The sequence below is a fragment of the Rattus rattus genome, chromosome X (assembly GCF_011064425.1).
Source record: "Rattus rattus isolate New Zealand chromosome X, Rrattus_CSIRO_v1, whole genome shotgun sequence".
NCBI classification, from domain to species: domain Eukaryota; kingdom Metazoa; phylum Chordata; class Mammalia; order Rodentia; family Muridae; genus Rattus; species Rattus rattus.
The window spans coordinates 11261938-11273253 of NC_046172.1; positions in this window are offsets into that span (position 1 = coordinate 11261938).

Below are 11316 nucleotides of genomic sequence, written 5' to 3' on the forward strand. Positions count from 1 at the left end.
TAAAATGTTTAAAATGTATAACAAGTTCAATGTGGGGGGAAAACATTTGCTCAGTCCCAGAGTGATAATTGGTTTTCACTGTCAATTTGATGCAGCCTAGAATCACCCGGGAAGAGTTTCAAACAAGGAATTATCTAGATTGGGCTGGGCACGTTTGTGGAAAAGTGTTTTGATTGTTGTCCTAGTTTGCTTTGTGTTGCTGTTTTGCAGACACAAAAGCCAAAGGAAAGGGTTCATTTTCCCTTGTAGCTCACAGTCCAGCATGAAGGGAAGCAGGGAAGGAATTGAAGGAGACAGAATGGAGGACATTGCTTCCCGCTTGAACCCATGTCTTACTCAGCTTGTTGTGCCATCAACCACAGCGGAATGGACCTGTCCACACCAAGCATCAATCAAGAGAGCGCCTCATAGATTTGTTTGCATGTCAAAGTGATGGCAGTGTTTTCTTAATCAAGATTCCCTCTACCAAAATCCCAGCTTGTATTACCTTGACAACAAAACAAAACAAACACCAAAGAAGGCTAACAGAAAATAAAATAAAACAAAATGAGCTCACTTGTTGGTTTATATAGAAAGACCTAATCTGCAATAGCCAGCTGCATTATCTAAGCACTGGATCCAGAATCATGGAAAAATTGAGGAAGCTAGATGAAAGCAAGCAAAGTTCCAGAATGCATTCTTTCTCCCTTTGCTCTTGACTGTGAATGTGACATTCCTAAAGTGGGTTGCTGCCTTGACTCCCCTGAAATGATGGATTGCAACCTGGAATAATAGACCAAAATAAACCTCTTTCTGTTTGCTTTTTGTTGGAATAATTTACCTTGTAACAGAAACTAAACCAGTACCCCCGTGGTCACACAAGACATGCCAGAAAAAGACTTTGCTAAGTATGGAAGTACAAGAGTGGGCGTGTTGATGCCTTCATTCATCAACTGATTAAAGGATGCATCAGCCCCAAGGGAAACTGTAAAGTATTATTGTTTCTCGTTCCTGAACAAGCTTTCTCCATTAGTATCACGGGTTCTCCATCTATAACACTGGAGGTCATAGAAGGTCGGTGTGAAAAGCATAAGAAGCCATGTTTACTTGGAAATAGAATTTTGTCATGCTTAGCTGTAACCAAATTTGGGGCATATGAAGGGAGCAATTAATTACCAGGAAACCACCAAACCTAGGAACTGGCTGAAACTCTCAGTACAGGTGTGTGAAAGATGACACTATCTTCTGCTATCTGAAAAGACAAGTCCACTCTCCATGGAGGGAAAACACAGAAAAAGAAAACGGATTTCCCATTGCATTTGCAGGTTTAACATAGGGAAATAAATTATGACAAAGTGTCAATACTGCTTAGTAAAAGAATAAGGTAGCAAGGCTTAAGACTTCCACTATAAGTAAGTGCTTGAGAGGATTAAAGGAAGATTCTTACCTGCATAAGAAGCATGGTTTAACTCATAAATGACCTATTGACGTCCTAACACAAGTGTTCATTGCAATAACAGGCCCAAGTCTTCGCTAAGGTTGGGGCAATGTTTTGATTAGGAATCATGGTTTTTCATTTGTTTAGGACATACTTTGTGATTGATATAAACAGGAGTAGTGAGACTGGTCCAAATACAAGCTTCATTTGCATAAAATGCTTACTTGATTCAATGCTAAAATGGAGAATGCAGGGATTCAAGCAAGCATGATCTTCATTTGCGTAGTATGGGTATTGTGACTTGACTAAAATTAACTGCTTTGGTTGACTTAAATGTAAGCAATCATTTGCAAGGTTGTATGTAACCACTAGAAAACACTCTTTGTCTTGGTTCAAATGCACCCTTCATTTGAATAAGATGTCTTTGTCATTAGCAAAATAAGTGATTTTGTTTCTATGCAAATCATGTCCATCATTGTGTAGTAAGGCTATTGTGACTGGTTTAAAAGTGAGTGCTGTGATTGATCCAAATGCAAGCCTTAATTTGCACAAAATGCTTAATTTTGACATTGATCTAATGGAGAATGCTTGAATTGGTGCAAACACAGTCCTTCATTTACATGATAAATCAATTGTGACATGGTTAAAATTAAGTGCATGTCTTGGTTTAACTATAAGTCTTCACTTTCATAAGAGGCTTGGTTTTAAATGATACAAAACATGATTTGATTGGGTGAAACACAAACATTCATGTGCAGAAAATGCATATGTTATCAGTAAAAATAAACAGTTATGTTTGGCGAAAACACGGTTATTCATTTGCATAAGACTTATTTTTGATTGGTAGAAAGATGGTTACTATGATTGGTCCAAACATAAGCCTTCAGTTGCATAAACGTCTTACTTAAATCAGTGAAAAATTGGAGGATGGTATGATTTGTTTTGTGCACAATTCCTATAACTACCAGACCCTTCACCTATACATCATCTCAATACCTTGACTTGAGACAATTGAAAAACTACTGATGCCAAGGGATGATAATATCATATGCTTAGGTCAGATAGTACATGGATCTCAAAAACTTCCAAGGGAATGTTCATGTGTAACCTCTGCTGAGAACTAATGTCTGGGGTAAAGTGTGAAGGTTGCAAGGTAGGACTGCTGATAGGAACACCTGTTTTTCTTTTGGAGAAACACTAGTGCTTTTCTGTGTTGAACAATGTTTAATGTCTATACATACAACATTAGAATTATGCTTACCTCATTTGAATTGCAGCAGCTATTTCTCCTTTGGACAAAGGCTCAGAAATGTGGGAATCTAGCTTTTGCAGTCATTGTTGTTTGAAATAGGATCTCACCTAGTTCATGTTGGCCAGGGATTGAGTACCTCCTGAATGCTGGAATTACAGGAATGCACATCATGCCTGGTTTATACAGTGCTGAGTACTGAACTCGTGTGTGTGTGTATGTTAAACAGGAACTATACAAAATGAGCTACATCCCGAAACCCTAGCTTCTTTAATCAGAATTAGTTTTACTGGTGGGTATATACTGTGCTGATCAATTTCCATGAAATGGTGTCATTGTAAAGGCGTACAACAGCTGATGAATCTGCTTGACCCAGAAGAGTTTAATTTTACTACCTAGCATTTGGGATTTTGTATTATCTCCCAAATTCTCTGTCCATTCTCTTCCCCAGAAAGGAGAAACTGAAGAAATTATATATTTCTCTGCATAAGTGTGTTGAAAGGGTTTACTTTCTGGACATAAATACAATCTTATTTTTTCTCAGAAATACCTTCCAGTGTATGGAAGTGTGTTTGACCCTTAAGCAGGCTATTAAATTATTTGAACCAAGGATTGGTGTGTGGAAATCAAGTGAGTTCTCTACAACTATATATATTATATATAGCCATCCTACTTTTCTGGTTCACTTTAAGACATTGTCTCACCAAATTCTTCAGGGTGTCCTTGAACTCAGTGTGTAGCAAATGTTGCCCTTGAACTTTTAATGCTTGTGCCCCACTCTCTTCAGTAGCAGTGAACATAGGCTTGTACCCTAGTACAAAGCATGAATTGCTAGGAGCAACCTGAAGAGTTTTTTTTTAAGAATACCAGAAAGAGCGAAAATGTTAGGCGGCAGCAATGTAGACTTCTGAAAGCACTGAGTTCCAACACTCTCAATAAAAAGTTTCTTGCAGTTTAATCATCCAATTTTTGTTGGCCCTGAACCATTTGTTACAGGTAATCAAAATAAGTTGTGTCTGCAAGATGTCTGAGCAGATAAAGGAGTACTTCACCAAGCCCAATAACCTGAACGTTTAGTCATGTATTCTTACAGGTTGAAAGGAGAGAATTGATTCCTGGAAGTTTCCTTTTGACCTACACAGCTATGCCTTGGCATGTTGGTGAGACCCCTGCCCCAGGAAATAAGTAATGTAATAAAAATAATCTGGTAAAGGAAGCCATGGAGCTTGCCCCAGAACACACATTTGAAATGTCAATAAATATTACATTATTCAGCAAGTAGTGTGGATAGAAAAGCATTCTTAAAGAAGGGGTCAGCACACTAATTTAAATTCTGATGAAAGCACCTCAGCTTACTGCGTATCAGCATGCAGAGATACACTGAGGAGGGCTAAATGTGAGACACACATTTCTTTGTCTTTATAGGAACAATTAGGAAGCTGTAATTCGGGAGGAAATTCAATAGACTTTTTCAAACTGGTAGCCACTCTTGTTTTGGACTAGGCAGCCCTCATCACTACTGTTATTCTTAATGTAATATGTGGAATTCTAGTAAGTGTTCTGCTAACGGGTTTACAAATGTTATGACCGGCGAAAATATGGTTCTTCATTGCATAGAAGTCATTTTGTGATTGGTAATAATAGTGAGTGCTGTGACTGGACATAACACAAGCCTTCATTTGCATAAAAGGAAGTTGTCTCCTGTATCAAAGAGTTCAAGGCTATTCCCCACTATCTCTTCTATTAGATTTATTGTATCTGGTTTTACACTGAGGTCTTTGCTCCACTTGGACTTGAGTTTTGTGCAAGGTGATAGATATAGAACTATTTGCATTCTTCTACATGCAGATACCCAGTTAGACCAGCAGCGTTTGTTGGAGATGCTTTCTTCTTTACATTGCATGGGTTTGCATTCTTTGTCAAAAATTAAGTTTTGTTAGGCATGTGAGTTTATTTCAAGGTCTTCGATTCAATTCCATTGATCAACCTGTCTGTGCCTCTAACAATCCAATGCAGTTTTTTCACTATTGCTCTGTAGTACAGCTTCGAGTCAGAGATGGTGATACCTCTGAAAGTTCTATTATTGTTCAGGATTGATTTAGCTATTCTGAGTTTTCTGTTTTTCCATATGAGTTTGAGAATTGTTCTTTCAAGGTCTGTAAAGAATTGTCTTGGAATTTTGATGGGTGCTGCATTGAATGTGTAGATTGCTTTTGGTAAGATGGCCATTTTCATTAACTTTAGATCCTACTGATCCATGAGCATGAGAGATCTTTCTATCTTCTGATAACTCCCTCAACTTCTTTCTTCAGAGACTTGAAGTTCTCCTCATACAGGTCTTTCACTTGCTTGGTTAGAATTACAACAAGGTATTACTTGTGAATATTATAAGAGATGTTATTTTCCCAATTCTTCTTAGTCCATTTATTATTTGTATAAAGGAGGGCCACTGATTTCTTTTTTGTGTGTTAATTTTTTATCCACCCACCTGGCTGAATGTGCTTATCTGTAGGAGTTCTCTGGTAGAATTTTTAGGTCACTTAAGTATACTATCATATTGTCTGTGAATAAAAATCCCTTGACTTCTTATTTTCCAATTTGTATCACCTTGATCTCCTTTAGTTGTCTTATTGCTCTAGCTATTATATTGAATAGATACTTCAAGCATTATATTGAATAGATAGGAAGAGAGTTGGCAGCCTTGTCTTGTTCCTGATTTTAGTGGAATTGCTTTACGTTTCTCTCCATTTAATTTGATGTTGGTTATTGGCTTGCTGTATATTACTTTATTATGTTAAGTATGCACCTTGTATCCCTGATCTCTCTATAAGATTTATAACATTATGGAGTGTTGTATTTTGTTAGACACTTTTTAAGCATCTAATGACATGCCTGTCATCTGAGGAAAAGATGAAGAAAATGTTTATTCCAACTACACAATGAAATACTATTACAGTTATTAAAAACAAAGACATCATGACCTTTGCAGGGAAATGGTTGGAACCTGAGTATATCATCCTGAGGGAGGTAAGCCAGGTGGACATTAGCCATAAAGTCCAGAATACCTATCCTCCACTACATAGACTCAAAGATGGTAAAAAAAAAAAAAAAGGAGGAAATTTCAAGTGAGGATGCCTGAATCTCACTTAGAACAGGGAACAAGTATAGTGCACAGGAGGAAGATAGAGGAAAGGAACTGGATGGAAGATGGGAGAGGTATAGGGTCGATTTGAGATCAGAAGTGAGAAAAGCCTCAGAGAGAAGTCCAAAAGGCCAGAAAAATGAATGGTAATCTGTAGTTGGTTGGATCAATGGATAGAGGCATCTTCAGGTTGTGCCAGTGATCTGGGATGGGAAAGGCTCCCAGGAGTCAATGGGTGTGATCTTTGCTAAGGCTCAATTCAATGGTGATATCAAACCTGAAGAGGCCACCTACTGTAGAAGGCAGGAAACCCAGTGCAGGGATAAGGCCAACAACCCACCCATAAAACTTTTGTCCCAAAATTTATCTTTTCTTCAAGAAATGCAGGGACAAAGATGGACAAGAGACTGACAACCAACTTGAGACCCATCCCATAACCAAGTATCAATCCCTGATACTATTGATGATACTCTGTTACGCTCGCAGACAGGAATCTGGTATAACTGTCCTCTGAGAGGCTCCAACCAGCAGCTGACTGAATCAGATGCAGAGACTCATAGCCAAATATTGGGGGAATCTCCGGTACTCTTATGGAAGAGTTGGGGGAATGATTGAGGACCCTGAACTGGACAGGATCTCCACAGGAAGATAAACAGAGTCAACAAACTTGGGGCCATGAGTGCTCTCGGGGGTGAACTGCCAAACAAATAGCTTACATGTGCTGGACCAAGGCTTTTTGCAGTTCAATCTCCATCACTGTCCCCTAACAACTGGAATGGGCTGTCCATGAAGCTTGTGCTTAACTGTGGAACATGTTTCCACAATTACACTGCCTTGTCTGGCCTCAGTGTGAAAGGATGTGCCTAGTCCTTCAGAGACTAATGTGCCTGGGTAGGGGATATCTCAGGGGACACCATCCTCTCAGAGGAAAAATGGATAGGGAAATGCAGGGATGGACTTGTGAGAGGAGTACTGGGGGGCAGCGATCAGGGTATAAAGTGAATAAAAAATAATCCCTTTTGTGATTCCAATTATAAAAATAATTTGAGAAACCTTGGTAAACATAAAATATGTAATATCATAAAAGTAAGCACCAATACTAGAAATGGTAAAATATTGACAATACAGTATAGTAATATTATACAAGAAGAGAATTATAAAATGCAAATCACTCTATACTAGTTGAGAAAATTATTTTACAATCATTATAGTCCAAAGCTGAAATTATATAAGTTCAGTTTAAACTTGTGAGAAAAAAAAAGCACAATATTTACATAAATTGAACAGTCAAGGCAGTACAACATCAGACAAATGTATCTGCTTATTTTAATTAAAATACTACTACTTAGAAAAAGCAGTCAATGAAATGATTCTTAATGATATTCTTCTATATTCATAGATCGGTGTCCATCCCAATTGTTATCAGAGAGGTATCATCCAGCAACTGATGGGAACAGATGCAGAGAGCCACAGCTAAGCAGTAGGTGGATCCAGGAGCCTTCAGAAGAGGAAGAGGAAAAAGTATAGGAGCCAGAGGGTTACAAGATACCATGGAGAACACAGAACAGAAATCAACTGTGAAGGGCTCACAAGGCTTCACAGACATTGAAGCCACAAACGTGAAGCCTGTATACTCTGACCTAGGCCCTCTGTGTGTGTGTGTGTGTGTGTGTGTGTGTGTGTGTGTGTGTGTGTAACTTACTGTTCATGTGGGACTACCAACAATGTGAATGTCAGATGATAACAATCTGACTCTTGCCTGAGCTTGGGACTCTTTTCCTCCTATTATTTAATTCTCAAGCTATATGCATGGCATGAAGTTGGCATCACTTCTTACAAGCTATCTTAAATCATTGTTCATTTTCATTATCCCTTGTCTTACTGTGACCAAATGTCTGATAGAAACAAATTAGGCGAGAAATGGCGCATTTCAGCCATTCTCATTGAGGGAGGAGCCTGAGGCTGCCTGCTTATATCTCCTTGTGTCAGGAATCAGGGAGAGAATTCTGATTGAACTGAGATGAGACTGTAGCCCTCGTGCATCTACGCCACAACAACCCATTTTCTAGCTAAGTCCTACCCTCAAGTTTCATAATCCCCCACCAGTTGAAGACCAAGTGGAGAACATTCAAACCATACCAAGAGCTGACCAGGTATCCTTATGTTAGTTCCTGCTAAAAGTCTAAGAGATTTGGGGCTCAGCCTTCACTGCACATTAGGAAACCTTCTAAAACATGGAACAGTTAAAATGTGGCAGAAGACCCCTTTTTTAAATGTTCAAATTTATAAAATAATGCAGAAGTGAGAATCATTATGAAACTGTTTATCTTAGTAATAAGACACTTGCTACTACTCATGCATTTTATACTTGTGGCTTGCCATGCCATGCAGTTTGAATGACAGTAGAGGACTCCACAATATATGTGACTTAGTTGCCAATCACTCACCTTGCATTAAATCATTCTTACAACAGGACCTAGATATACTGTTTTAGCCATCACAGAATGCTCTCAGCAATAGCAGCCAGGGAAGGACCAGACTGCAGTAAACCCCCCAGCACCACCCTACCCTGACTTACAGGGTTAAATGGGTGACAAAGACCTCATTTTTATTCTCCCTATCAATCCCCTTCCCAGCCCATGCAGGACCCTACCAAGAAAAAGGAGCTGTGCCAGAATCCCTGGCCCTGTCCAAAGAGCTTACCCCCTAAGAGCCAGGATTCACATCAGGAACTTTAAGTAGAAAGGATGGCACCCCAGAAAACAAACAGTTCTGTCCAACTCTACAGCCCTCCCCATGATGAAAGCTGTTGTCCCCAACCCCAGGACCAAGGCAACTAGCCTCATCTCTATTGGCCATTTGCTATTAGTGACTTATATAATTGGGAATCTCAGAATGCCCCTTTTCAGATATTCCCCCATGTCTTGATAGCCCTGCTAGAATCTGTCCTTTTTACCCACAAACCCACTTGGAATGACTGTCAACAGCTATTACAGGTCCTTTTTACAACAGAAAAGAAAGAGAAAATCCAGATAGAGGCCAGAAAATTGGTTCCTGGTGACACTGGAACCTACCACCCACCAGCCTGGTTTGAAGTGGAGGGGCTCCCCACCACTCATCCTGATTGGGATTATAATACTGCTGAAGGGAAGGGGAGACTCCTTGTTTACTGCCAGATGGGTTTCCCAAGGCTATAGCTCGCAAGCTAACCAATATGGCCAAGGTATATTAGTCAAGGACTGAAGAGAATCCTGCCCTAGAGGGGCATCATGGAAGCATTTGGCAATGCGCTCTCCTATGTCCTGAGTCCAAGAAACAAAAGGCAGCAGTGGCCATGGCTTCCTGCTAATGATCTGCTCCAGATATTCTGAAAACTTCAGAGACTTAGAAGGTTGGAAAAAATGTCTCCAGGATTTAGTGTTGGTGGTGAAAAGGTTTTGGTTTTTTGTTTGTTTGTTTTTTGTTTTTTGTTTTTGTTTTTGTTTTTGTTTTGTTTTTTACAATTAAGAAAGTGCTGAGAAAAATGGTGAGGGCTAAGACACAGCAGAATCAGAATTTTAGCAGCAATGGCAGAACCTGAGGATCAGGGGAGATACCTCAAACAGCTGACTAAATATAAAAGTAAGAGAGGACCTAGAAAGTGGGACATCTGTCCTATTGTAAAGATGCCAATTGGGCTAGATCATCCTAAGAAGGAAAGGCTGAGAGAGGCAGTGCCAACTATGACAGTCAAAGAAGACAGTGACTAGGGACAAGGCTCAGTTTCCCTCCTGAGCTCAGGGTAATCCTAATGGTGAAGGGGAAACCCACCGAATTTATAGTGGACATGGGAGCCGAGCAATCAGTTCTTCTACAAGCAACTGGATCCTTATGTACCAAGACATCTTGGGTATAGGGAGCTACTTGAATGAAAAAATAAAAATAGACTACTGAAGAAAAAGTAGACCTTGATGTAGACTGAGTATACCACTCTTTTCTAGTAATCCCTAACTGTCTAAACCTACTGTTGGGCATGACTTAACTATCCAAGATGTGGGCACAGATACATTTCACCACTGAAGGATCCAAAGTATCAAGTGGAACAGGGCATTCCATTCCAGTGCGGGGGCTGAGAGGCTGATAAATACAGGTTGACTGAGACTCCCAGAGAACCATCCATGACATCGAGGCCTGGCATGGACTGAAACAGGCAGGATGGGACTAGGTAAACACTGCCCTCCTCTGTTCCTTAAGTTCAAGCCTGGGGCAGATCAAATGTGGGTCTGGCAGTACAAATGGATCATGCCTCAGATAAGCTATTAGACCTGGGAAGTCTTTGAGTTTGCCGGTCGGAATACACTCTTGTTATTGGTCTGCTAACCTAATTCCAATGACTACTGTCCAGAGCAAGATCTGAGAAAAGTTAACAAATGAAACCTAAGGCCTCACACCTGAACTGTCATCCAAATATATAATACCTCATGAGCTTATATGATGGACCTGTTCAGTTGGCCTGGCCCCAGGCATACATAGACAGATTATCAATCACACCAAAGAGTTTTGTGTGCTGGTGTGGCTAGTACCAAAAAGGACTTATCAGGCATAAAATAGAGCCTCTCACAATTACTTCAGCTACCACGATGAAGCTGGATCTTTCTGGAGTAGGGACTGGCATATCCTAGGTAACCCTTCAGATTTCCAGCTATGCCAACTTAAAAACAACCATTTTTAATGAGGACATTAAAGAATTGAAAACAAATAGCCCACTTAAAAAGATTGATGAACTCCCTGGCAGAAGTTTTGTTACAGAATAGAAGAGGGTTAGACTTGTTCTTAAAGCAAGGAGGAGGGGGCTATGTGCTACTCTAAAAGAAGAATACTGTTTGTACATAAATCATTGTGAGGTGGTCAGAGCCTCCACTGGGAAGAATTTTTAAAAATTAGATAAAGGACAGGAAAAAAGAGATATGCAGAGAAAAGACAGTTCATGTCATGGTTTATTAGATTCCCCCTGGTTTACTACCCTGATTTCTAACCTACTTGTTCCATTACTCATACTACTCTTACTTACTATTAACTTTTGATTCCTTCATATTAAGCAGAGTAATGTAGTTTATAAAAGAAAAAATAAGGGCAATAGAGCTCATGGTACTTAAATCCCAATTTATAGAACACATTAAGTATGGGAGGAACAACGAAAATATTCCCCCAAGGGGAGCCCTATAATCGGGCCTTCCTAAAGAACTAGAAGATAAGGAAAATTTAAAAGCCAAAAACCAACTCTGTTTTTTATTACAAGCACCATTTTTATTATGAGGGGCTAACTCAATTCCAGGAAGGAAACCAAAGCCCATAGACAAAGCAGCCTATGGAAATCCCTCACCCCTTAGCAACATTCAGTCAGGCTACAAAGGGTCAAGGTACATATATATATAACCTAAGAAATACTGCAGAAAATAGATAACCAAACCATCACGTTTGTCAGGTGGTTCTGTCCCTATGTTTGGGTTCTGCAGATTATGCCCGAAA